Below are 26,947 nucleotides of genomic sequence, written 5' to 3' on the forward strand. Positions count from 1 at the left end.
AGATAGTTTTCGTTCTTGAGAGAGATCTAAAAAAAACAACAACCCCAAAACTTAAATTTCTGCAAAATTTCAAAACAGTACTAAATGCCTACTGTCTATCCAAAGTAATTTATCCAACACCTGCAATGAGCATATTGACACAATTTAGCCGAGAGAATGACTCATTGAATAAACTTTGGAAAGCGCTCGCTGTGAATGAACCAAAATTATGATGTTGAACAATACGGCGCCGAACAAAACTCGCTGAAGTCGAACTTTGGCGCAATGCATAGGCCGTAAAATTGTGGATGTATGAAATTGCAGTGGAGTTGGCGACGTTCCTGCGCTTGCTTGCTTGGCACAGGTCATTTTGTATAAACGTCAGTGTTTAAGAAAAACCACCTGCGGAACTGAGCACTACCACTTTGCTACGAATATTGTTACAGGATTTAAAGGAGGAAATTATAAAGTCTGGCCTGTTCTAGAAATTAGAGGACAGATTGACGAACAAACCAACCCTGCCGATTGGAATTCGGGGCAAGAACGAAATCTTCATCGCGGATTTTACACAGGAATACAGGTACTTTAGTTTGTGGAGTCTGCAGCGGGTGATGGTGGCGGTGATGATGGGGTGTACGTCAGCCGGAGCTGTGGCTGGGTGGTTTTGTGTGTGAAGGGTGCAAATCGCAAGAGTTGGGGGTAATTCCCGTTTATCATGCATATACGTTATGTTTGAGGTACCTGTACACAAATGAACTGTCACGGCTAGAAGTATCCTACTAATTATTAAGTGATGTGGCTATATGTAGACGTAACCATCTTTTTATATCAGGATTTGAATATTAATCTCCATCTCCTATATGCCAAAATAGAAATCAAATAAATCCACATCTGCATTCTGCACCTTATCAAGAACAACAACATTTGTGTATTTTTCTTCTGGAAGTTGAAAAAATCAAGGTGAAGCCTTAACTTGATCTAAGGGAAAATCACTAAAATGTTTAAGGTAGAAAATGCTGGCATTTTTTACTAAGATTTAGTCCAAGTTTTGTAGGACAGAACATCATTTCAGACAGAACTCTTGTGTTTGTCACAAAATAAAAAGCAAAAACTGTATGAATAGATAAAAACCTACTGCCCTGAGTCTCATATTTTTTAAGGTGTGTGAACTTGTCATGCCCATGGTAAAATGAACAGTGAAAATCACAGAAATTGTCTACATTGGAAATTGGACCAAGTGTATGTTTGGCCAAATTGCAGTTGTCATTTATTCAAATATATGATCAAGAAAACGGGGGCAAAATATGGGATGGGATATAAGAGTATGGATAAGGATAGAGAGAGTGAGGGGGCATTAAGGAGGCTGGTGAGGAAAACAGAGAGGGGATTGGAAGGTTGGGGGAGGGGATTGGAAGGTGGGAGGGAGGGAGAGAAGGAAAGGAGGATGAAGAAGAAGACAAATAGGAGGAAGTAGAAGATGAAAAACGGGAGGAGGATGTACATGTACAGTATGTTTGTCACACATGTATCAGGATATAGCATTTAAGATAGGATATTGATTCTTGATAAATATGACTTTGGTCTTTTCACTATTAATAATGTGGATGCATGTAGAAAATAGAAACGTGTTCTAAAAGGCAAGGTTGTTTTTCTGTATGTACATGTAGGCCTATGTAATAGGCCCTACATGTGTGAACTTTCAAGAGAACACAACAGCAAACCTTTTTACCTGAATTTATCCCTTTTCAGAAATTTTATTATAATAATAGCATATGTCACAGCAAGTATAAATCCAGAAAAATTGTATGTGTGGTAGGATAGAAATAATTGTATGCACACTTCTTATCCATTATTCAAAGATGTTTATGAATTGTATACATGTATTGAAATTTGCATTGCCACATGTGGTAATGGCATAAAATGCCAAAAAATTAGGTGCAAATCTTGCGCATGGAACTACTTCCTAAATTTTTGACCAATTTGTTTGAAATTTGGACCACACATTGGGGTAAACATCTTGAGGGTATATTTTTGCATGTGTAGGAAATCATGTTGCCAAGTAAAAATATATATAATATGTAAAAAAATTAGGCAAAAATCTTGTACATGTAGTTCAAATTACTTTAGTTTTTAACAAATTCTCATGATAGTTTGCTGAATTTGCTCACACCACTACAGTAGCTTACCTCCGGTAGGGGGGGGGGCAGTCTTCCACCCTGACGAGTCACAACCCATGCAAGGGACGTATCCCTGCCCCCCCCCCCCTTGACAACCCCGAAGGCCTTTTTTTTTTGTCTATTTTTTTCTGGTACAACTGAAACTGGCAACAGTTGATATGGCAAAACAAATTTAACATGGATCCATCAGCAATTATCATAATGTGTACAAAGGTCAAGCCCAAATCCAGAAACAATACACTACTTCTCATGTAAACATTGGCCATGGACTTTTAACTATGATGATTCTAAAAGTTCCACTAACCTTTGTTAAAGAGGCTAAAATCATATAGATAATTCTCATAGGATTGATAATAGATAGTTTAATGATAGACCATATTAAGTGATATCACTTCTAATTTAGATCAGATCAACTTTGAAAGAATTGTACTTATTTCTGATTAACTGTTATACTTTTTTTTCTTTTTTGTTAAGGAAAATTCTCAAAAGTTTATTCCACCTCAAAACACTTGGAGGTAGAAAGAAACCCCACTGAGGCACTAAATACAAGGAAGAGAAAACAAAAAAATGGTGGTCAAATTCTCTTCCACAATCAACAAATTTCATTTTAATCTCAGAAAACACAATTGCATCCCATACTTTTAACACTAAATAATGAGCTACTTGGCAACATCAATTGTGCATTCTGTTCAATTTAAAATTCCAATCAAAACTTTCTTATAGAACAGACTCAATCAATAGTATAGTAGTACTAGTAGTAGTAATGATGATGATGATAATAGTGATAATGATATACATGTAGTGATGATGATGATGATGATATACATGTATTATCTGTCATTGCTTTTTTATTCCAATATTAGACCATAACTTTAAAACATATACTAGTATTTGGGCCTCCCAGAACTGGTTATAAACACCAATGTATTTTCATGATGTGCTATAAGTTATTATGTTTGCACAATTTACAGGCTGCTTTGATTTTGGATCATAAAATATTTAGTCAACATTATCAATATGTCAATATTTAACAGGAGGCAGATCAATTGATCTTTTTTAATGTTAATATTGATTTCTGTATTTTTATTGTTGTAACATTGGCAAAGCGAGTCAACTGAAAAAATACTTTTTATCTACATGTATTTTTTTCGATGTTATCTTCGTATATGAAGTAAATCATTGTATACTTCGAAATTTGTGACAATAAATCTGTGACAATCTGTCGGAATTCTCATTTTTTTGTCATGTTTTTGATGGAAAAAAAGACCTTTATTTTTAAAAGATCAATATCAAACTGTAACTGCCTACATGTACACATTTCACAACTACAGTGTACAATATTGATGTAATTGCCTAGACAAACTGAAGGATGAGAACAGTAAATAAGAGAAAAAGGGTCTTTTAATGTTTAGTGTATTGCAAGATGCTTCAAGACATTTTTATGCACACACATGACTTTGTGACAAGTATGCAAAACATGTACCGGTAGTCCATTTGGTAAAGTAATGGAGGGTACAATATTGTGGGGTTTTCTTATGAAGAAGATAATCATCATTTTGTCAACCCACACTTCATGATGGGTGCTTAGACTTGGGTATTTAATCAAAGTAAATGGACTTTGGATTGAATGGCTCCTTCTTTGCTTGTTATTCTAAATGCATGATGGACCGCATTTTGAACAGGACCATTAAACCAGTGATCAGTTTGAGGTTAATCATCAATAGTCCAATGATTAATGTGTAACATTATGAGTTCTATATTTTTTAGGCTTTGCCAGAAATAAAAAAGTCCATAATGTACATTTTCTAAATGTCAGGGTTGATATCTGAAATTAGCCTGTCTTCAAATACCATGATGTGCATGTTATCATGTGCACTTCACAATAGACGTTTAGGTAGGTAATTGTTCTTTCCAGTATATGAAACTCTGTTTACTTGACTTATCTTCTTATACTTTCTTCAGACTTAAAAAATCTCATCTCTCCTTGCTAGTGCCAAATTTACATTGTGCTGCACTCGACCCAGGTGAGGTGAATGTGTACCCGGTAGGATTTATTCCTTGAACGCTTAAGCGCCTATTAATATGGCAGCTTAGCTACAGCCGGGGTAATAATATACCAAGTATCAAAGCGCAGTTGAGTATATGCACATAGTAACGGCGCTATATAAATGGACATATTATTATTTATCAATGAATGACTAAATGATAGATTCTCTACCTCTTATTACCACATTCGCTGTTTTAAGCAAATGTAGGTTTTTGTATCTTTCATTTGAAACCAGTTTTCATCTATATGTATATTTTTAATGATGCCTTAAAATTGAATGCTGCTAAATTTTATTTGAGAAGTTTGTGTGATTGTACAAATTTGATTTCCAGTGTACAGGAATTAATATTTGCACAAGAATGACCAGAAATAAATCAGCAAGTATTTTTAGTGAAAAAATATATAAACGTGTATATTTTGTGCAACATATCAACCTTTCATGCACCCTTACATCAAAAAATACATGTACATGATGTGGCACACCCCAACCATGTACTCTGTAGGTAATGGTAGAACAGATAACAATAAGAACAGAATGCCAGCTGTGTGGTTTCTTTTCTTATGCTAATCAGATTTCGAACTCAGCTGAACTCTGAGTGCTTCTTTGACCCTTTTCTTTGTAGGCCTGTATTCATGTATTGTCCACACTTACAAGACCTTATTGGCTGAAATAGACACTAAATCCTTCCTTTTTTTCTTGTATATGGCACATTTTAATCTTCTTCATGTATTGTCAATGATTATTTGACATACCTGTACTGAAAGTATGTGGAATTATGTAAAGGGTATCTTAATAGTATATAAAGTAAAGTATATATATATATAGTGTAGTATATACTGTACAGACATTCAGCCACAACGTTTACATGTACATAATTACACTGTACATGTTGTGTGAAACCTTCACAATACCAAATTATCATTAAGGTAATTATTACAATTTTTTTGATGCAGAGAAAGCTTGTAAATATGTCATAAACATTCTGCTATGCATGGTCTACGGTAATTGGATGGAATACAGTTTGTAAGTCAGGAATTTTGCCTTAAGACTGTGCATCCATGAATACATCCCTGTATTCTGTATATACAATCTTTAGACAAAACAAATTGATCATGTATTCTTTTTCTGATAGCTGAAAAAAATTATCAATTAATAATTAATGTACCCCACCACTCATATTATGGAAAATTGCAAGTCTGTTATTATTAGCACAGTTTATTTCATTATTCAAGAGAATGCATTGTTCATATTTAATGAAAAAAAAATTCTCAAAATTTTACAACTTCATGCATGCTGAAAGCATGATTAAAACATGGACCATAATTGATAGTCAGTTGTAGAAGAGATTAATTGAGTGATCTTGTGATGGTCAAATGCCGTAGCAGATTTGGTATTTGATGGTACATGTAGAAACTGTCAGAGACTAGACAGGTCGAGTTACTCTTTCGCACAGGTGATGGAAATGCAAGCCAACAGTGCTCTTCTTACAGTATGAGCTGTTATTTTTGTGGAGGTTTTATTTCACGGATTTTGCGAATTGCATATCGGCCGCAAATCTAACAACACGCAAAAATATTGACACATTTGGTAATTGGTGCCAATGTCCCCAACAGCAAAGCTTTGCTATTGCAACCATCCTGTGTAGTGAAATCATTAATAAGTCACATGACCAGAAGTTTTGAAGGTGTAAGATTTTGTTCACGAAATAATGTTGGTGTTTCATCATGACCTTATTCATCAAGACATTGATGATGTATCAAACAAACAAATGTTAGTAAAGAGACCAGAGGGCCGTTTCATAAAGCTGTTCATAAGTTAAGAGTGACCTTAAGAACGACTGGTGATCCTTTTTTGTGGTAAATGATGTTCACCATTTTATGTTGGTGATTGTTTAGCACGTAAGAAAGGATCACCAGTCGTTCTTAAAGTCGCTTTTATCTTACAAACAGCTTTATGAAACACCCACCTGGTCCACCGTTTCGTACCAAATGAATGGCAGATCAAAGTATTTACTTAGGTTAAGAAACAACACATTGAAAATTGAAGCAACATATTCCATTATATAATTGCCATTATTAATATTACCTGGAAGAATATAAATGCAAAAGATTTATCAGGTAAAGCTGTTATTAATATATTAAAAAACAAGAACAAATAGATTTGGCCAGGTTGGGGTCTAGTGTGTCGGGTATGAAAAGGAGATATCACTTGGGCTTGAGGTGATACTTCCATGGTATGACTGGAATTACAGGCACAAATACAATGGAAATGGTCTTTTTCATCTGACACTGAAGGGGTTTTCTTTTTCCTAGCATCGTGCTATGAGAAAGTAGACAGCTTTCACTGGGGCGTGTTCAATTTTTTTTTTTGGTAGGCTTGCCCTTCACAAAGGAGACTATGCATTCACATGAACATGTGTTTGGGAATCAGAATTAATGAATGTAGTTCAATGAATTGATAAAACCATTGGAACAATCAGTTATGTTTTTGCACTGTTAGAAAAAATAAAAGAAGTTCCTGCAGCAGAGTCTCGAGAACACAGGTCTGTAATCTTACCGAATTGCGTAATCTTACAGGAAATTGGTATTTGATGTATGGAATCTTACAAATTTCCTTGAATAAAACACCCTTTTCCCCTTTTTAAACAGACCTGTTCTGTTAAATTGCAGAAAAATTCTTGTTTTATGAATTTACAGAATGATTCTGTTATTGCTTTCTACAAAATCTTCTGTTTATTTTCTGTAAAATCACGGGTTTTTTAACAGTGTGTGCTCTATTTCATGTTCAAGGCCTAAAGTTTAAGAAGGCTAATTTTGCACACTTTATACTCTTATGTTGATACAAGCTCTACAAGTCTGTCATTTTATTATCCATAGTATAAAAGAGCATTGGATTGTAAATAATCCCTTCATAAAATCGCATTACACCACCTTGTCAGTCGATTTATCTGACATGTCCATCATATCTCGTTGTCCTCTTGTTTTCATGCTATCAAGGTCACCCTCTTAATTAAACAGATAGCTTGATGCATAATCCAACACAGACCATGGCCGTAGCCCTGAATCAAGCCCACTTGTCTAACACAACCTTCTGAGACACGTCTTCTTCATCAATGACCATTAGAGGAGCCTTTCATGGAACAGATAATCAATGATTTCATCTGACTATTTTGAATAGCTACTGAAATCCTTGTAGGGAAAATTAGTCAGTGAATATATTACCAATAAAATGCTTTATGAAACACTCCCCAGTTTATCAATGACCATCGAGGAGCATTTCATACAACAAATTATTAATGATTTTATTTTTTACTAAATGTTTTTATAACTTACTGGAAATTCTTGAATCTGATTGGCTCAGATCAAATTTGTCAGTGGAAAATAACTGGTACTTGGCAGGATGCTTTATGAAACACTACCCAGTTTATCAGTGACCATTTAAGAGGAGCATTTCATGGAACAAATCATCAGTGATTTCTACTGACTATTTGGAAAAGCTAAGAAAATTCTTGCTTTTGATTGGCTCAGAGCAAATCTGTCATAAACAAGATGCTTCTTGAAAACCCACCTAGAGAGCATATCATGAAGATACATTTATTTGTCGGTGATTTAATTGACTAAAAGTTAGCTACTGAAAATTCTTGCATATGATTGGCTCAGAGCAAATTAATCAATGAAAATCACTGACAAGAAGCTTCATGAAAAACTCCCCAGTTTTATAGATCAATAACCATTAGAGGAGCATTTCATGCAACAATAATCAAATATTTTCCCTAACTAGTGTTATAACCTGCTGCAAGTCCTTACATACGATTGTCTCGGACCAAATTCACTGACAAGATGCTCCATGAAACACTCCGAAGGAGAGTATTTCACAAAGATAAAAATTATCATTGATTTTTATTGGCTTTTCTTATAAGCTACTGAAATCCTAGCATCTGATTGGCTGATGGCAAATCTGTCAGTGAAAAATCACTGACAAGATTGCTTCATGAAACACTCCCAAGGAGAGCATATTTCACAAATATATATATTTATCATTGATTTTCATTCGCTCTTTTTATAAGCTACTGAAATCCTAACATCTGATTGGCTGATGGCAAATCTCTGAGTGAAAAATCACTGACAAGATGTTTCTTGAAACACTCCCCAGATGTATTCATAAGGAGCAACACATTTCCCATGTAGAAACTGCCACGATCCCTCCGAATCCTTCATTACCGCGCTGATTATTGGGTATGCTTCTCGGGTTCCAATCTCAGAATCTATGAATGCAGATTAGCAAACGAATGGCAGCTAAAGTGGCAGATACATAGCCGGAATTTTCATGCGACAGCCAGACTCCATACGGAGCGCTACAGTGCATACTGAGTTCTTGTGATGGAGGAGCAGGCCAATGCTTGCTCAAAGAGACGATGTACAAGGTTTCATTGATTGAATGCGTAGACCGATTCTATGCACCGCTTTTAGCTTTTTGTGAATAGAGAGTGATTTGGATTAAAGTAGCAGTAGCATGGCAATTTTGTAAATAATTCCTCAAATCTGATTACAGAAATAGGCGAGTTCATACATCTGTAAGTAGGGTTATTTGTGTCTGATGATGAATTACAATTGTGGATTACTGTACACATTAATTGTTCATTACAGCAAGCACTTGCATAACACTTGTAAAAAGATTATGAATATTGTTAATTTAAAAAAGTAATTGTCTTGTTAATATAACAAATTTCTAATCTTTCACACATACCTGAAGTATGGTACATGTACATGTATTAGCCTCATCCGTTCAGCTTAAATTGGTAGGTAAAATATTTATTTTTGTAAACATATCAATATAAAGATAAATGCAGTTTTAGCTGTTATCACTAGACATTCACTTTGTTATACAGTTATTAGCAATTTCATTTAAAAAATCAAACATGCTGAATGTACAATGTACATTATGTTGAGATTTGATTGAATTTATTTATGTTAAAGGCATGATAAACAACATTCAATATCATACATACGAACAGTTTACTGAATACTTTTATGTGCATCTATAAGCAAATTCACAAGAAGAATATGTACATATATGATGTTATGATTGATTATAATTTGTCGCCTTCAGTTTTGCGTGTGCTCTTTTAAAGTACATGTTTTTCAGAAATGGTAATGTATTGTTGAATGGCATTTGTGTGGGTTTTAATGTCTCAATTCAAATTGATTCAGCAAAATCATATTATTATGACTTCTGTGCTAGACCTGCCCACATGTTGAGGGAGGATATTGAGGACAAAGTAAAGCCTCTATTCTGTTATTTTTTCAGTAGTCAGTAATCTAGCACAGAAAAATATTTTATGGAAATGAGAATTATGACAATGATTAGTTATAGCCTCCATTAAAAAAGAGAACATTAAATGAAATAACATTTAATGTAATCTGTTTTACTGAACTTCTTTTCCTTCCCATTGAAAATATTCTAAAGATGAACAATTAATGGAAATCTATATATATATTTTTCGAAAAATATATTTCCAAAATATGCAAATTCATATCCTACAGGATTTGACTTATTACATTATCTTAATGATATTTTATTAAACATACCGGTAAATATGAATGTTTTTGTATATAGCTTTGCTGGAATATAAAAAATGTGCTCTGTAGAAAAGTGGCTTTGTCTTAAAAATATGTAAAGTCATGTGTTGGAAACCTGGCTGTGTATGATGCCTTTACATGGACATACCTATAGTCTGTTCTTGGGCCTGTCTTACAAAGAGTTGTGATTGATCCTATCAATTGCAACTATGGAAAGCCGACAAAGTCAACATATAAAATGCACCTTTGTTCAAAAAAAATTCTAATTATGAATGTATGTATATCCATAAATTCATTGATTTCTTGACAATTTGGTGTGTTCTCCTATGTTTGAAAAGGACATTTTGCAAATTTCCTGTTGGAAAAAATTATGACACTGTTGGATTTCCATAGAGTTATGATTGATTCGATCAATCGTAGCTCTTTGTAAGACGGGGCCCTGATGACTTGCCATGTATTGCTCATATATGAATTGGATGAGTCAGACCCTCAAAAATTGAAAACAGATTGAAAATTAATGAAAAGAAAGTTGATTATTCTCCGGGGAAATTTCAGACATTTGTAGTGAATGGGTGTTTAAATTTCATTTGTACAGTACTGACTGACCCATAAGATAGACGCACAGTACTATGACATATTACTTTCATCCATCTTGTACCCTGTCAAATATAACAGAAATTTATACACTACCACGTAATGATTAATGTGAAACTCTATGTTGATGTTTCATCATGGTTTACCTATAGATTTCTTTTCAAAGATATAATTGAATAGTTATACTCAAGTCAATGTATCAAGGTTCACATAATTGATTAATAGAAATTTATGTGCAGCTTCATGGAAGTGATGGTACCACAACTTGATTATTTGAACAACCATTTATTGCTGTTCAGGGGGAAAATAATTCTTTTAGGGTGATCCTTTTTTTTTAGCTCACCAGCCTAAATTTGATACACAGACTCTATTCCAGTTGACACTGAACACTTATGGGCTCTTATTAGTTTTCCAGGGATTTCCGGCATTTAAAAATGGGAATTCACCCTAAGCCCCGTGAAAGTGTTCCCCTGTTGCCATTATGTATTTGGAACAATAGTCAATAGTGTCAGCCTTTGATGTTGCAAACGTTGCTGCAGTATGAAATTGGAAACCATTCCCTGTCACCTAGTTGGAGGGGATTACACATCATGGACACCTCTGTAATATCCACCAATGGGGGGTTGTGTGACCACTAACCTAATGTGAACCATAGTAGACGAGTTGATGTTAAATTGTAATCAAGCCTGAAAATGCCAACACATTTCGTGAGGTGCATTGCATGTTGTAAGCATGGTGATGATGATGTTCTGAGACAAAAGTAGTGTCAATTCCAAGAAAATTTACATGTTTCTGCTGTTGATGCAGCCCTTTCTCCTGATAATTTTTTTATCATTTCCACGGATCTCTCATATAATATATACAGTAGACTTGAGTAGGAAAGCATAGTCTTATTCATTAAGTAGAGGGCTACGTAGAATGCTATGTTCTCATATACTGCTGATGACAAAAACTCTTTTCTTTGAAAAACTGCTGTTCCTCAGTGTAGATTAAAGTGATGGAGCTTTTAGTATATATCATGTTTACAATAAAAATGTGTCAAAGTGAAAGCCTATAAGTGAAACGAGCCATGTTCTCATCTACCGCTGATGAATTCAACTACTCTCTTCTAGATTTAATATCTTATTATTTCCATACATACCAGTACTGTATATTATACAGAGGATGGAACTTTAACAATGATTAAATGGCAATGTTAAGTAAAAAAAAATGTAGGTGTGTACATTCATAACTAATAGGCTATGTCCACATAGTTTGCTGATAACCCAAACCCTCTTCTTCTTCAATGGTTGTGTAGAAAAAAAAAGAAAATTAGGTGATGGATGTGTCGACATCTTCTGCTGATAACGCTGACTTTCATTCTTCTAAGAAATGATGGGGAATCCATTCATGGGGCTTTATCACCGATGAACCTGCATAAATTGCAGTAAGTTACAACCCATGGCACGATATAGGTTAAGGATGCATTTACTTTCACCAATGACTCACACTTCTGTGAAGTGGTAGACATATAAAAACAGGTGGTAGATCACTGATGGATGTGGCTTGCCATACTACTTTCTCATTGTAGCATATAGGTTAAAACTAATAGGATGCGTTCACATCTACCAATGATTCACACTTCCTGTGAGGAGCGTTGGAAAGTCTAGATCCAAGTGGTAGATCACTGATGGACCTGGCTTGCATTAGTGCTTCTTCATGGTACCATATGGGTTATAGCCAATAGGATGCATTCACATCTACTAATGACTCACACTTCCTGTGAGGAGCATTGAACCTCTAGAAACAGGTGGTAGAATCTGGCTTGCAGTTTTACTTTACCATGGCAGCATATGGGTTAAAACCAATGGGATGCGTTCATATCTACCAATGACTCACACCTATATTACACATGTAAGTGTAGATACAAACTTCACTGATGAACCTGGCATGCAGTTCTACTTCTTCATGGCAGTATAAGGTTTAAAATCATTAGGGTGCGTTCATATCTACCGATGACTCAAACCTCCCCTGTGAAGTGCTGAACATCTAGACACAGGTGGTGGATCACTGATGATCCTTACTATCAACGCAGCTGCTAAGCCCATCCTAAGCCCTAGCTTGGGCTTCTCTGAGAGATCAACGTAGTTAAAGAGTTCAACATTTCCCATGCTGCAAAGGGGCAACAGCACTATACAAAGTTGTGTCCTCATCAGAGTTGGGTTACACGACTATCTGCTAATCCTGAATTTTGTCAGGCTTATCATTACAGATTTTGTTACGTATACCTGTGGCGGATGCAGAATTTTTTAAGACAAGTGGGGGGGGGGGGGAGGCTCATCTTCTGAACAAAATAAAATTGATGAAAAAAAGAAGTTTGTTGGATTTGAGGAAACAGGAATTTATCACAGAAATGTCACCAAGTAAAGATAAACTACAACTTGTTGATGATAGCAAGCACTGACATTTTATACATCGTTTTTGGACCAGGCAGGTTTGGGTAGTGAATGTAATTGGACAAGGAACGTAATTGGTCCTATTCATCTATCAAGCCTTGGCTGACATTGCTAACGAAGACACCTTTCTCAACCTTGGACTTATTCCCTTACTAAGCGCACATCTATCAAACAGGCTGGCGTAGGCTTATGAGAACATGGATCCTAAGACTGTAATCCATCTGCCCAATCCATCGCGCCACCTCCGAACATGCTAGGCTCATTATCTCATCATCGAGCCTGTGGAGTTCATAAGATGGCAGATGAATTTATGGGAGGAGTGTAGGAAGGAATGGTTTGCTGTTCTAAGGTGGTTAGGAACTCTTATTAGAAGGAAATTGTTTTCGCAGTCGGCCATGATGCACTGCAGTGCCATCCAACCTGCCCGATGGTTTCCTAGGTGACTCACTCAAATATTAATGATTTTAAGTATGAAATACTACCGATATTCAGTGATGCCTTGATTCATTGATCAACTGTAGTGCAATCAATGATAAAAGATCTGGAGAGCATTTCATTAAACCATTATTAATTTTCACTGACAACTTTGCTCTTAGTCAATCAGATACAAGTATTTTGGTAGCTATTAACAATAGTCAGGGAAACTATTTGTTTCATGAAATGCTCCCCTGTATTTGCTGTAGTAATGTGTCAGGTAGATAATTTAGGGAACTTTGTCACTCTATGCCCAGGGGATTTTGGACAGTATTTTTTTAGATGGCAAAGACATAGTTGGCACTTAATCTATATATTAGAAGACATCAGAGCAAGACATTCCTATATGATTTATGGCTAACAGATTGATGTGCAAGCGATTTCTATGTAGAATAACAGAAGAAAAAATATTTCAAAGAAGTGACTTGGAAGCATCTGATCAGATGTGCCTTTTTTTCATCCAGAAAGCAAAACTAGGCTTTTCAAATGTTGGTATTGATAATGAAGAGGACCATTGCAAAATAGCATTAATTAAGAAAATGGTCCCATGCAAGTTCATGTACTTATTTGTTTGGTATTTTTAAAACAATGTCAGGATTTTATTATTCTGTGTCATATCATTATTACTGTAGAAAATACCTCGACACGGCTGTTACTTATGTCTGCCAAACAATGCAGGAATGTGGTTTCTGTCTAATCTAATCTGTTGTTCTCAAAGTGTTTTGATTGTGCAATAGATTCAGAAACACCTACCGCTGTTTGTTATTTCACATGTTCATATTTCTGGAGGCGGGCCAGAATTAGACCATGAAGAGGCTCTTGTTTCAAATTTCTGAATTCCAAACCGAGTTTGGACAACTACAAAAATATCCCCTCCACATAATTGTACATGTACTACAGCACTTGTGTCCTGATACTCAAATTATGAATTTTTCAGTAGACTATGAAGAAACTCTTCTAGTCATGTTTCATAGTTGTGGTGAAAATCACTTTTTCTTCGCTTTGTGAAAGACTCCCCTGAATTCCTTTTCAGAGTCAGACAACCCTAAATGATATTTCCCTTGACATATTATCCTGCATTTGAATTCTTCCCCGATACTCAAATTATGAATCATCAGCCGACCAGGAAGAAATATTGTTTCAAATTTCTGAATTCCTTATAGAGTCTGACTACTACAGGAATACCCCCCCAACGCAATTATACTTGTGTTCCGATTTTCAATTTATGAATCTTCAGTAGTGTCTCATTTGCTTTTGATGTTTGTTGGGTGGCGTATCAGAATTTCCCTTTCTGCTCCTGCAAAGTTCATGTGATCCTTCTTCATCTCTTTCCAATTCATCAAAGAAAGATTATCATTGTCCCATATTCTTGAATTTCATCCGCCTGTTATTGCAGTCCCGGGTGGCATGGAATTTATATGCAATGTCGTTTGGAGTGTCTGCCCTCGATGGCTCATTTGTATAGTGTAGCTCTCCTTGTTCAGGTTTCGCATAAAAGTGCTGTGTGGGCGACCAAAGAGTGAGGGCGGTATTTTTGATGGTACGTCTTCCAATCTTGTTTAAGGAGTTGTCAAATCTTAGTTAAGCGTAGTGTTATAATCTTTGGGATTGCGATTCGGGTTGTTCTAAATGAATTTGAAATGGTCGTCATGCTGCCTCATAATCTTAAAAAAAGCAATCTTGTTCTTTCACAAATATTTTAGGAAAATATATCTGTCTTACTCTTTTCTTGATGAACTACATGTATATTACGGAGACGAACAATAGTAGCCTATGTAACTCAATGAACTGAATGTATTCAGCATTATAATTCAGTATGAATTGAGTTACTGATAATTTCTATTACACGAAGGAGGTTGCAACGGATATTAACCAATACCCAAAACTTCACAAGCATACAGTGAAAACTGTATATCTGCAAAGGGAATTCTACCAAATCTATTTATTTTCGTTTTTATTTCTTAGCTTTTCAAATTTGGTCTTAGATTATAATTTATAATATTTTGTAAACATTTATGTATTGCTTTACCATTGCTCATTGTTGGTGTGACATTTTTTTTTTTTTTCAATGGAGGAACATATGCAGGCCTTTTCTTGAAAGGGTACACTTATGGGCTTTTATCTCTCCAGCATTGCTTATGCCACAATACCTGTCACCATGTCAGTCAGTAAACATACTGTTTAACATACATGTACAGTGGGGCGATATAGATCGCATACATTTCCAATCTGCCATATTTAGATTAATTGAAGTTTAGGGGGTTCATTTTGCCCATGGCAGATTGCAACATGATAGCTGTATTGACAACCATATCTTCTGGGTATGTACATGTAAAACCACTTACATTTTATAAGACTAATTTATCTATCTTGTAATGTGATCAAGATAACTAACATCTGTAGGAGACCAATTTTCTAATCTTCCATCACCCCCATAATCTAGAATAGTAGAGCTTTTATGTTATTGTCAGTGATAAATGATATTGTTTCCGTCTGTCAGTGGGGAACAACTATTACAAGATTTGTTACTAGGTGAATCTATAAGTTACCGGTAATAAAAGATTGATGAGCAAGAAGACTAACATTTTTACACTATTGACCACACCAATTTGCCTGGATTAATAGACATACGGGTACATGTATATCTAAACTCAATAATTGAATTAATTGTCCATATGAATGCTGGTTAATTTATTGTCAAGCTTCACCGATCTATTACGTTCCTCCATTTATTTTGACAGTTGTCATTTATATATGAGGCAGAAATCAATATTTCCATTAGAGGATGTTGCTCGGGGTAACAAATGGAGGCCAGTAATTATTCATACTGCTTTTAGGTTTCAAACAAAACATCCTGTGATGTGAGCTTGTTTTTCGTGGTGTTATTTTGTACATGTACATAAACAACTTGTAAGCTTGTACAGACAGCGATATGAAACAAAAACAAAACACAATTAGTTGTAGTCTTCAGTTATATTCTGCATTTGAAATTGCTCTTAATTACAGTTGTAACATAGACCCCTGTTACATCTGAGAGATTCCCTACCTCGGGCCGGCCCGGGGCCTACCTCGGGTCGGAAAGAAATCAGATGTAAACATCCCAAACCTACCTCGGGCCACCTTTTAGCGAACCTACCCGAGACCACATCCAGAGGTAGTCTCGGGTAGGTATCGGGCCGGCCCCGGTCCACCGATTCGTAGATGTAAACGCACATAAGCTTTCGAACCTATCTCGGTCCGTTCGCCAGCTGTCAAATTACGTCATAGCGCGCACTATCCCCTCCCCAGCCCCGTCGTTCTTCGAATGTTTTTGCGGCATGCGACATGTGAATGATAAAGTCTTTGATTTGAGTGAAAAGAAGCATTTTAACCGTATCCTTTTCAAGTCGATCATATCTTCAACGACTGCTGGGATCATCAGCATTCTTTAAGGAATCTCGGGTAACTTCAATTAGCACGCGCGAATTATTTGGAGCCTAGATCGAGAGCGCCTTTTAAAGGTGTCAGCAATCGGATGCCGCTCGAAACAGTACAGATAGGGCGATACACTGTTAAAAAAACCCTGATTTTACAGAAAAATAAAAGAAGATTTTGCAGAAAGCAATACCAGAATCATTCTTTAAATTCATGAAACAGGAATTTTTCTGCAATTTAACAGAACAGGTCTGTTAGAAAAAGGGGAAAAGAGTGTTTTATTTAATGAAATTTTTAAGATTACACACACCAAATACCAATTTCCTGTAAGATTACGCAATCTGGTAAGATTACAGGTGTTCTCGAGACTCTGCTGCAGGAACTTCTTTTAGTTTAAGGATAAATTTTTTAACAGTGTAGGGGAGGGAATGAACACTGTGATGTAAACAGACCACATTTCGGACTCGGTCCGTTCGCGAAGCTAATCCATCAATAATCCAGTCAAGGTTGCAAGTGGACTCGGTCGGGTCTCGGGTAGGAAACTTTCAGATGTAACAGGGGTCTTTGACATCTCTGCAAGTCAGAAACAAAGTTCAAGTTGTGCTGTTTTTCTCTGTCTTCTTCACAAAGTTAGCGTAAAATGTTTGAATTCCATTCCCTATGTGAATATCTTTGACCAAAATAAGGAATCTATCCTGTTATTTTGCCAATTGATGTTCCCTTAAATACAGAAAGGGAGCTGTTGTATTTAGTGTTATGGTTCTTGTATTCTCCAGCCTAATTAAAAGAAATCTGATAAATTGCTTGTTGCGGCTTTGCAATAATTCAGGTAAAGATTTGGACCTGAGGTAAAAAGTCTGGATTGAAGGAATTTTACTTGAAAATAAAACCTTTTTTTAATCGGTCTCACCAGGCATGACACGGTAAAGCTTGACTTGCTTCTGATTTTTCTCAACATATAAGATGCTTTAAGGTCACCATATCAGGTTCAAAATTAATCAGTCACTTGATCTTGTCATGTCAGGCGATACAGAGACAGGCAGTAGCAACTTGATTGTCTTAAAGTGGTTAACCCGTAAATAACTCGTTAAATTCTATGCGAAGGGCATCTCGCTACATTCCTACACATGCTCCATTTTATCATTACCCTGTTTAGATGTATATATCTCTCTCTCATGTCACACTAGACAATTGTCTGGAGCGAACACGGCATGAAATTCCTTCTCAAAACAGTAGTTGTGAGGTATGGTAGTGGATCGTATTACCGCACACCTTTCATGAATTCAATCATATCAAACACATTATTCTCATAAAATTCACCAAATTTTCACCATAAATACACAATGACCTACGAAATACAGATATGTAAAAATTTTGCCGAAATTGTTTTTCCTTTTTACGATATTAGCTTCCAACTGGACCCCTCTTTGCATGTGAAATATTTTGGTCACTTGAAAAAGGTATCGTATTACCGAACATGTGTTTTCTATGGGAAAAGCTGAGAAAACAACAAAATCACTGATGAGCTATTTTGACCATATTTTATTATTTTTAGAATATTAAGACTTTGAAAATGTGTTTTTGACCTTTTTTCATCATCTTTCTATTCACGTTATCTTTGGAAGGATGTTGCAAAATTTTGAGAGAGTGAAATTATTTTCTGATGCGTATGCTGCGCGTGTTTCGTAATACAAGGCCGGTCAGTGATACAATCACCCACTATATATCGTATCCCTTTGGACTTCCAAATTGTAGTGTCATGGCAAAATGGTAATCAAGGGAGAAAGCACAATGATCAAGACCGTGTGCTCAGATTATTAACTTCCGTTTTCAATACCGAGTTTCGGCCAAGACTATGTAGATCTACAGTCCAACAGTGGATCACGCTGTGTGATCTCGCGATTTTGCTAGACTGTCTAGGGTATATTTTCCCTCATGATCACCTTAGATTCGTGCTTTGTCCTTTGTGCCGGGACTGTTTAGATCTTACGACTCACCTAGAACGATGTGCGGTTACCTCCGGAGTCACTCCAGATTTTTGGCAGATCTAAGTTCCCACCGTTATTATTCACATTGTGGAGTACATAAGGATAATATCAGAACATATAAGATCATATCAGATCAGTAAAGTAATTGCATTGATCACAGAAATTTTTTGAAAAGTTCAACACACAGAATTTTTTTTAAAAGTTCAACAATAGTGATCATTTACGAAAGGCCACTCATGGTGTTCGTAACGTATCACACGACATCGGGAGAACGAGGTATTACTGTGGCATTTGTAAAACTTAAATGATAAATTTTCATTGACATATTGAGATACATTTAGAACTCTGGGGAGCATTTCATGAAAGAAATGGTGATTTTCACTTATTATTGTTATAAGCTACAGAAATTGGGGCTTCTGATTGGATCAGAACAACTGTTTGTGAAAAATCACTGAAAAGGTGTTTTATGAAAACCTCACCTGGCATTCACAGGGTTAAGATGAATCTCCCAATTGTTTACCTGTACATATGCTCCTTGCCATCAGAGCATCTCATGAGATCAAAAGGGCGTACCTCTGTGTAAAGTGATATGAGCTAATGACCTTTTGGCCGCAAACAGGCTGATCATTTTGGGCATCCTGACCTTTTATCAATTGATAGAATCTAGAGTTTATGACTGAAAGAGAAGATGCTATCGACGATTTGGAGAAGATTTATGTCAGGATCGCGCTCTCTCTCCCTTGTTATACTGGATATGGTTGCTCATTCGCTTTTAAGACAAAATACAAACTACATGTAGGAAATACAGGGTGTAGAAGAATTCTATAGCAATTTAGCAAATATAACCCCCTAAACAAGTTTGGAAATCTGACTTTAGCCATTAATTTCTCCCAACTCCCAATTTTCCACAAGGCATATTTGATATCATTCAAAAGATCATTTAATTCTCTTTGAAATAATACCATGCTTGTTATGATCATGCCATCACGAAAAGAGCAGGATTCAAAAGTGATGGATGAGGTCTGAATTGAAAAGCTGCAAAACAAGCAGAAATAGTCATGAAGGGTCAATAATTTTTTGTCTGTGTCAACAGGGATGAAAATCCATTCAAATCGTGGTTTGAAATACCCATGCATGTTTGTTTGTATTTTTATGTGTTTGCTTGTGCAGAGGTGTGTTTGATTCCATGTTAATGTTGATGTTAAGGTGCATGAAAACAAAAGAAACTGCTGAAAACTCATCACCACAAAAAAAAACAGTGACTTTCAATATTGTGTCATTTTGCAAATTTTGAATTTTGACATTGCCCCACATTTCAAGGCACTGCACCTCCATGTGAACCATAATCATATCATGTAGGGTATCATTTTAAAGAGAATTAAATGATCTATTCATTGTTACCAATCACACATAGATATTCACTAAAACCGAGGAGGGATTATCGATCCAAGTCAGATTTCCAAACTTTTTTTAAGGAGTTTATTTTCCTTTTTAAATGTACCCTTGTACCAAATCGGCTATTATGTTCAGATGAGGCAGAGTAGGGGACTGAAGTAAAAGAACAATGATGGGACTACTTGAAAGGTTTATGTACAGACATGCTGTTTGCAAATCTAAAGAGTATTTGAATATCATGAATGTATATACTACGTTCACTGTCTGCATACATGTACGTGCTAGTGACTGTCTCTTCTGCATTTTGATCAGGGTTTATCAACACAAATTTTTGTGATAAATTGTCAAAAGGTGATGACCAATCAAGATCATTGTTACATGCATGCTTTCTTCAAAACATTGACAAGAAACCAATCAGAAGTGTTCTTCCATGCTTCTTTTCATTGCAACACAATGACCCAAAGTCACGAAGGTCGTTATTAAAACCATCGGTTGAACCCATGGTTTATGCAGATTTCCTGTATGAATTATGCTTATTTACTGCGTATATTAAAAAAAATTGTCCAATGCTGATGCGCACTGTTGACGGTGCCCAAATTGACTCCTGTTTTTCGTGGTTATCCACGTTATTTTATTTATAAGTCCAATATTTTGAATTAAAGGACACTCTTCAAACAGTGGACTCATGAATAAAATAGCGTATTTAAAGGTCAAGTCCACCTCAGAAAAATGTTGATTTGAATCAATAGAGAAAAATCAGACAAGCACAATGCTGAAAATTTCATCAAAATCGGATGTAAAATAAGAAAGTTATGACATTTCAAAGTTTCGCTTGCTTTTAACAAAATAGTTATATGAACGAGCCAGTTACATCCAAATGAGAGAGTCGATGATGTCACTCACTATTTCTTTTGTTTTTTATTGTTTGAATTATACAATATTTCAATTTTTACGAACTTGACGATAAGGACCTCCTTGCCTGAAGCACAAAATGTTAAAATAATGGAATTCCATGTGTTCAGGGAGGAATGAAACTTCATTTCACATGACAATGATGAGAAAATAAAAATATTTCATATTTCATATAATAAAATACAAAATAAATAGTGAGTGAGTGATGTCATCAGTTCCTCATTTGCATACCGACCGAGATGTGCATATAACTGTTTTGTGAAATGAAGCAAAACTTTGAAATGCCATAACTTTCTTATTTTACATCCGAATTTGATGAAATTTTTAGTGATATGCTTGTTGAATTTTTCTCTTTTTATTCAAATCAAGTTTTTGTTGGGGTGGACTTGTCCTTTAACCAAGGCAACAGGCGTCAATTTGGCGCACTGTGACAAAAGTGTGCATCAGCATTGGACATTTTATTTATATGCGGTAAATAAGCGTGATTTATACAGGAAATCTACAGAAACCATGGGTTCAACCGATTGTTTCAAAAACCACATTTAATTCTGGCCCTTATGTCACATGACCCTGTTGATGATTTATGTCTGGCCCCCTTTGACATGTGCAGTGGCGGATCTAGTATTTTGAAATTTTCTTAGATTTAGCTATATCAATACATATATCTGATAGGCAGCTCTTAAAATTTAGAGGGGGCGGCATCCCTTGCACCCCTGACTGGATCCCCATTGCAGGTGGGTAACTTGAACTACTCAGAGGCCAGTGGGAGCACCCTGCCAACGAAGCAAGGATCCTCCCCCTCAACAGGCGGGATGGAAAAAGAAAACCTTTTAGCTGTTAAAAGGAATAATTCAATGGTGTACGGTTTCCCCATCTTGGCCAGGAATTTGCTTGGTTGAATGATCAAATAGCTGATTTACAATGGGACCATTTTTTTCCCCTTTCAATCTATTCCATTCTTAGAACATCCACAAGTTCTGACATGGATTCTGACACGTAGGGTTGTATTACAGTTTTAAGTTTTCAGAGAATGATGGATATGGCATGCATAATATAGTCCGTTGTGCAAACCCTTCACTTGAGTGAAGGGCCTGAATGTGCAGCCTACTCATGCCTTGTGTACTGAAGGCCCTCTCGCTCAGGAATTCAAACAGCAAGTTTTTATATGTGCTAGTCTTCGCATGGAGACACACTTGTTGATCAAAGTTTCAATCAGGGTCTGTGCCTTGAGACTATGCATAATGTGGTAGTGTTTGCTTAAGAATGAATGTGAAATGGATGATGTCATGACCCTTTGAAATTGGAAGATTGTAATTCAACCTTCATGGCCTACATTTGAAGTCTTGAAAAATTGGAAAAGAATGGAACATTTCACAGAATTTGTCTTAATTTCCATTCAAAGAGAGAGATTGGGCAAGGAGACAAACATGTGTAAACACAACTTTTATTTATTTTTTTTAGATGAATTAAAATTAGAATTGGACATTTAGGCCTACAGTTCATTGAATTCCTGTATTTTCTTCCTAATTAAATAATATTTGTACAGATGAGATCTAATGTCCCACATTTTAAATATAATCTCATATTCTTATATCAACAAGACAGAACAATCTTGAGACATTCAAATGATAACTTAAGACTCGTCTCTTCCACCATCTCTGTGAATAATGAATGACATATTGTGGAAGCTTGTGCTTTTAAATAAGTCCAAATGGCACTATACAAGTGCTGTCCATCATCTTCACCACCACCACCACCATCATCATTTATCATCATTATAATCGTTGTTGTCCTCATCATCATCATCATCATCGTCGTCCTCACCATCGACATCATCAACACCCTCAACTTCATTGTCTTTGTTGCCGTTGTCATCAACACCATCATTGTCATCACCATCATCATTGTCTTTGTTTTTGTCATAACCACCATTATCATCATCGCCATCATCATCATCATTGATAGAATGTATTTTTAAATCACGAGTAAAAACACCACCACGCCACACTTCTGAGAGCAAATCCCTCATGATCACGCTTGCCTTGGCTCATGTATTATGTGCCATTCTGCCTTGCAGGGGTCTACGTGAACTTGAATACTAATTGTTTTCATAGGTAGTAGGAGTGTGATAGTCTGTTGATTTTGGCAGAGATTATTGAGTCTTATGTTACAGTCACACTGCCAAAACCAACTCTTAACCAACAAAAAGCCAAATACGTTATTACCAATGACATACCTTCAGAGTCATTTACATGGGTGTGACTTGTCTTCGGCGTTGAAAATAGACAGGAGCGACGAGCGATTCCGCCCCCGTGTGATGTGGAATAGCTCTCGCAACTGCCCATAACTGCCAAGTACCGAGCGACTCCCAAAATGAAAATCGCTCCCGTCTGCGCCCATCCAGTCTCCCACTTACGAAATGTTCCTTTTCAGGTTGGCAGCTCTGGTTTAGAGTATGATTTGCAAGAGGTGTGGGAGGTGGGGCTGTACTTAACCCAACAATGTAGGTAAAGGTAAAACTGACGGCCGACTTCCGTGACATAACAATTAAATTTTGCTGTACTTATTTAGGGTTTCAATTAAGGGAATGCTTGCCAAGAGTATAGTTTTGTTTCCTATACTGGTAGGGTTTCATCACACACCAATACTTGTTAAGGGGTGCATTTTCAAAATATGGAAAATACGTGTTTAGGGTGCTTTTCGAGACCCCATGGTCGCGCATGGTATCCACTCGTCAATGGAAGTGGCCCCCCTGTCAGACAGCCTGTTTTTGCTTTCATGCATAGTTGCGTTCTGGGCTCCGTAACACAAAGATTAGCGTCAATCGCTAAATGAACTGACCAATCAATATCAATATTACATGCGCATTTGGTTTAAAATACTGACCGGGGACCAATCAGTGCGGTTCTTTCATATTTGCGATTCATCGCAAACCTTTGTGTTACGGAGCCCTGATGTGTAACTGAGTGGATTTTGTAGAATCACGGGCGCGGCGCTTCAGAAAAATGTGTATCTAGTTTCAGACTTTCAATATCCTGGATACTATTTTTGAAAATGCTGCTGGAAATGCTCACAACATTAAGTTTTGTTGCAGTTATACTGGAAAATCATGAAAACTTTTATTTTATGATAAGTTCAATAGAACACAAATTCTTACTAGGTTGATTTTTAAGTGAACTGTGATTGCTCATTTGGAAAATAGAAGTACCATAAAATAAAAAGCAAGTTTGGAAAAGAATGTGCATATTGCAGAAAATGATTGTATTGCTGGGTAGAACCTTTTCCTTCTTATTTTTATTTTTTTAATAAATTCCTCGATCTGATACAAGGACAAAAATGGTTAGATATGGTTGATTGACTTTTAGAGGGCAAATATATGTTCAATATCGGCAAAGCACTGCATGTCAGCAATGACAAAACAGTGACAAAATGTGTCATATGAATATGAAATATTAAAGTAATACTTTGAGATTGTCTTGTGTCATTTTGGCGATGGTAGTGTGTACAGCGTGTGATTTTTTTCTTTTCATTTTTTCATAAACCACAACCACTTCCTTCTTGTTGTTCAGTGGAAATATACAAACAAAAGAGGTATGAAAGAAGGTATGAAAAACCAAGCCCAAAGTAAATATATTCAAAGAAATGTAGTTTTTAGAATTCCCAAGCGTTCTTGTGACATTTACCATATACCTGCTTTATTTATAGTTGTATGGAAATAGAACAGTCAGATATCAGATTTTTTTTTATAAGAGAGCCTGATTGATATGGCAAGAAGTATACATTATATTGAAGAGCTGCATTGTTTTGTAATACATGTAGCCTACCTCTATGAATTTAAATCTATTTTGCCTTACTTGTCATCATGCATGCATGATACGTGTATATCATATTTAATGCAGACATGATTTGACATGAAATATTGAAGTATTCATTTTACAAAAGCTCATGATAAGCAACATTGATATAAAAAGACTAAATTTCCAGAAAATATAAAATGTTAACCTCAAATATGAACATTGTGTTGATGGCATGATTTTTGCTAAAATTTAGAATTTCTTGAAAGTTTATAATTTTATCCATATTTTGTACCATTTGGCAAAGTATTAATAGATACGTAGATCTAATACTCATCTGAAATTAAGTCAGAGTAGTATTATATCAAAGTAAGAAATTATTTAATAAATTCCAATTTGTTAGAATTAACGTGCATTCACTATTCATTTCCCACAAAGCATTGCATTAGACCAGGTCAGCTGCTCTATACTGCTACTTTAATTGTGTAATACCTGCCGAGTAGCAGAAAGAAGTATTAACACCATTACATGCAAGCAACGATGGTTTTTATATCATGAATATTCCTGAATACATGTTTGGACTCCCTGTGGGGTATAACATGCAGCAAGTCGGCCCCAGTTAGGAAATAAACTATAGAATGTAACAAGTCTTGAAATACGATGCAGAAAATTGAGAAATGATGGAAATTCTTTTGCCGACCGTTTTCACATGAATGAATATGTCCACTTATTATTTTCAGCTAGTGTTTCATTATAGTTTTGCACACTGCAATATATACATATAAAAGTTTCCTAAAGAAGATTGTATTGTAACAAATCTGTTGGGGAATATGTTTTACTGGTACCAAGAAAGTGGTCAATTATAAAAAAAAGTAGATTCTAACTCCTGAATTAGTTTATTCTTTACCATTTTTGCTGGTCGCACAGCCGCACACCCTCATGTTATTCTGATCAATCTTTTTTAACATTGACAAGTAAATCATATCCTGTGCAGACAAACTAGTTACTCATGATATTAGAAATAATCACTAGGAAAGATCCAAAATAAACATTTTTATAACGATGATTTGATGATGAAATAAAATGTCACTAGCAAATTCCCCTTATAAATTGGATTTGAAAGTAATGAAAAAAAAATTAAAACAAGTAACCCCCAATAATTTGATATAAAATCAAACATTAATTGTACAATCATATACAATGGCATATGTACAAGGTACCTCCCAAATAGGGTTTTCTACTCAGCAACCCTTCTGATGTACCTGTTAGCCTGTGTGTGTTTTGTGTATTGAATTGAAAAAAAAAATTATTTCATCAGATTCTTTATTATAATATTCTTTTTTTTTTTGTCTTTCTGTCTTTTACAGTCAAGCTGGAGGATTCATATATCATGGGGGACATGGGAGGAGCTCCCGACCATGACAAGTGTCATGTGAGTATATTTTCAACTTTGAAATTTTTAATTTAAGCATGGACTCATAAGGTGGTTTCAGACCGCCTTGAAGTTCGTCAGTTCCAGGTATTCTCTGATCGGGAAATTTACCCCGATCAGAAAATACCAGGTATTTTGGTAATGTGAAAGCAAACTACGTGTAATTTCCCCGAAAGAAAATACCCGCTAAATAGTAGGTACTTGGAGAAATTACGAGAACTTTCGCGGGGATTTTTCCAAGGTCGCAGGTATTTTGGCAATGTGAAAGCAAATTATGGGAACTTTTAGCCCAGCGTGTCGTTGGGCGCGGCGGCGTGGGTGGCTGCTGGGCTAGTGAATTTGAATCTCGCGCCTTGCCTGCTTATCAGACCATACTGCGCATGCTCGTAACTTCGGGAACTTATCCTCGAAACATACCCAAAGGGTATGTTTCGGGGCGGTGTGAATGCAGGAATAATTAATGGGTTTTTTTAGCCAAAAAAGTTCTCGTAATTTAACGGGGATTCTTGTGATAGAGGCGGTTTGAAACCACCTATAGGCCCCTATTGTGAACTCGGGTTTAAAGCTGTGGTTGAACTAAGCTTATTGATAGCCAGTTGTGGCAAAAGTCTCCAGTAAATATTTCTGTATCAAGACTACTGCTCAGGCCAACTTTTATTTTGACCACCCTTCTGCTACATTGATTTTATGGAGTGATATTCCTTTATTTATTTATTTGTATTTTGT

At 35.9% G+C, this 26,947-nt stretch overlaps 1 long non-coding RNA gene across 1 annotated transcript; it reads left to right on the forward strand.

Annotated features, from left to right (window-relative positions):
• Nucleotides 1-174: 174 nt before the first annotated feature.
• On the forward strand, nucleotides 175-26,241 carry LOC121418404. Its single transcript, XR_005970459.1, has 2 exons — nucleotides 175-559; nucleotides 26,157-26,241. It is a non-coding gene; the product is annotated as an uncharacterized LOC121418404 (long non-coding RNA).
• The last annotated feature ends 706 nt before the right edge of the window (nucleotides 26,242-26,947 follow it).

Source organism: Lytechinus variegatus, chromosome 7, assembly GCF_018143015.1.
Source record: "Lytechinus variegatus isolate NC3 chromosome 7, Lvar_3.0, whole genome shotgun sequence".
NCBI lineage: Eukaryota > Metazoa > Echinodermata > Echinoidea > Temnopleuroida > Toxopneustidae > Lytechinus > Lytechinus variegatus.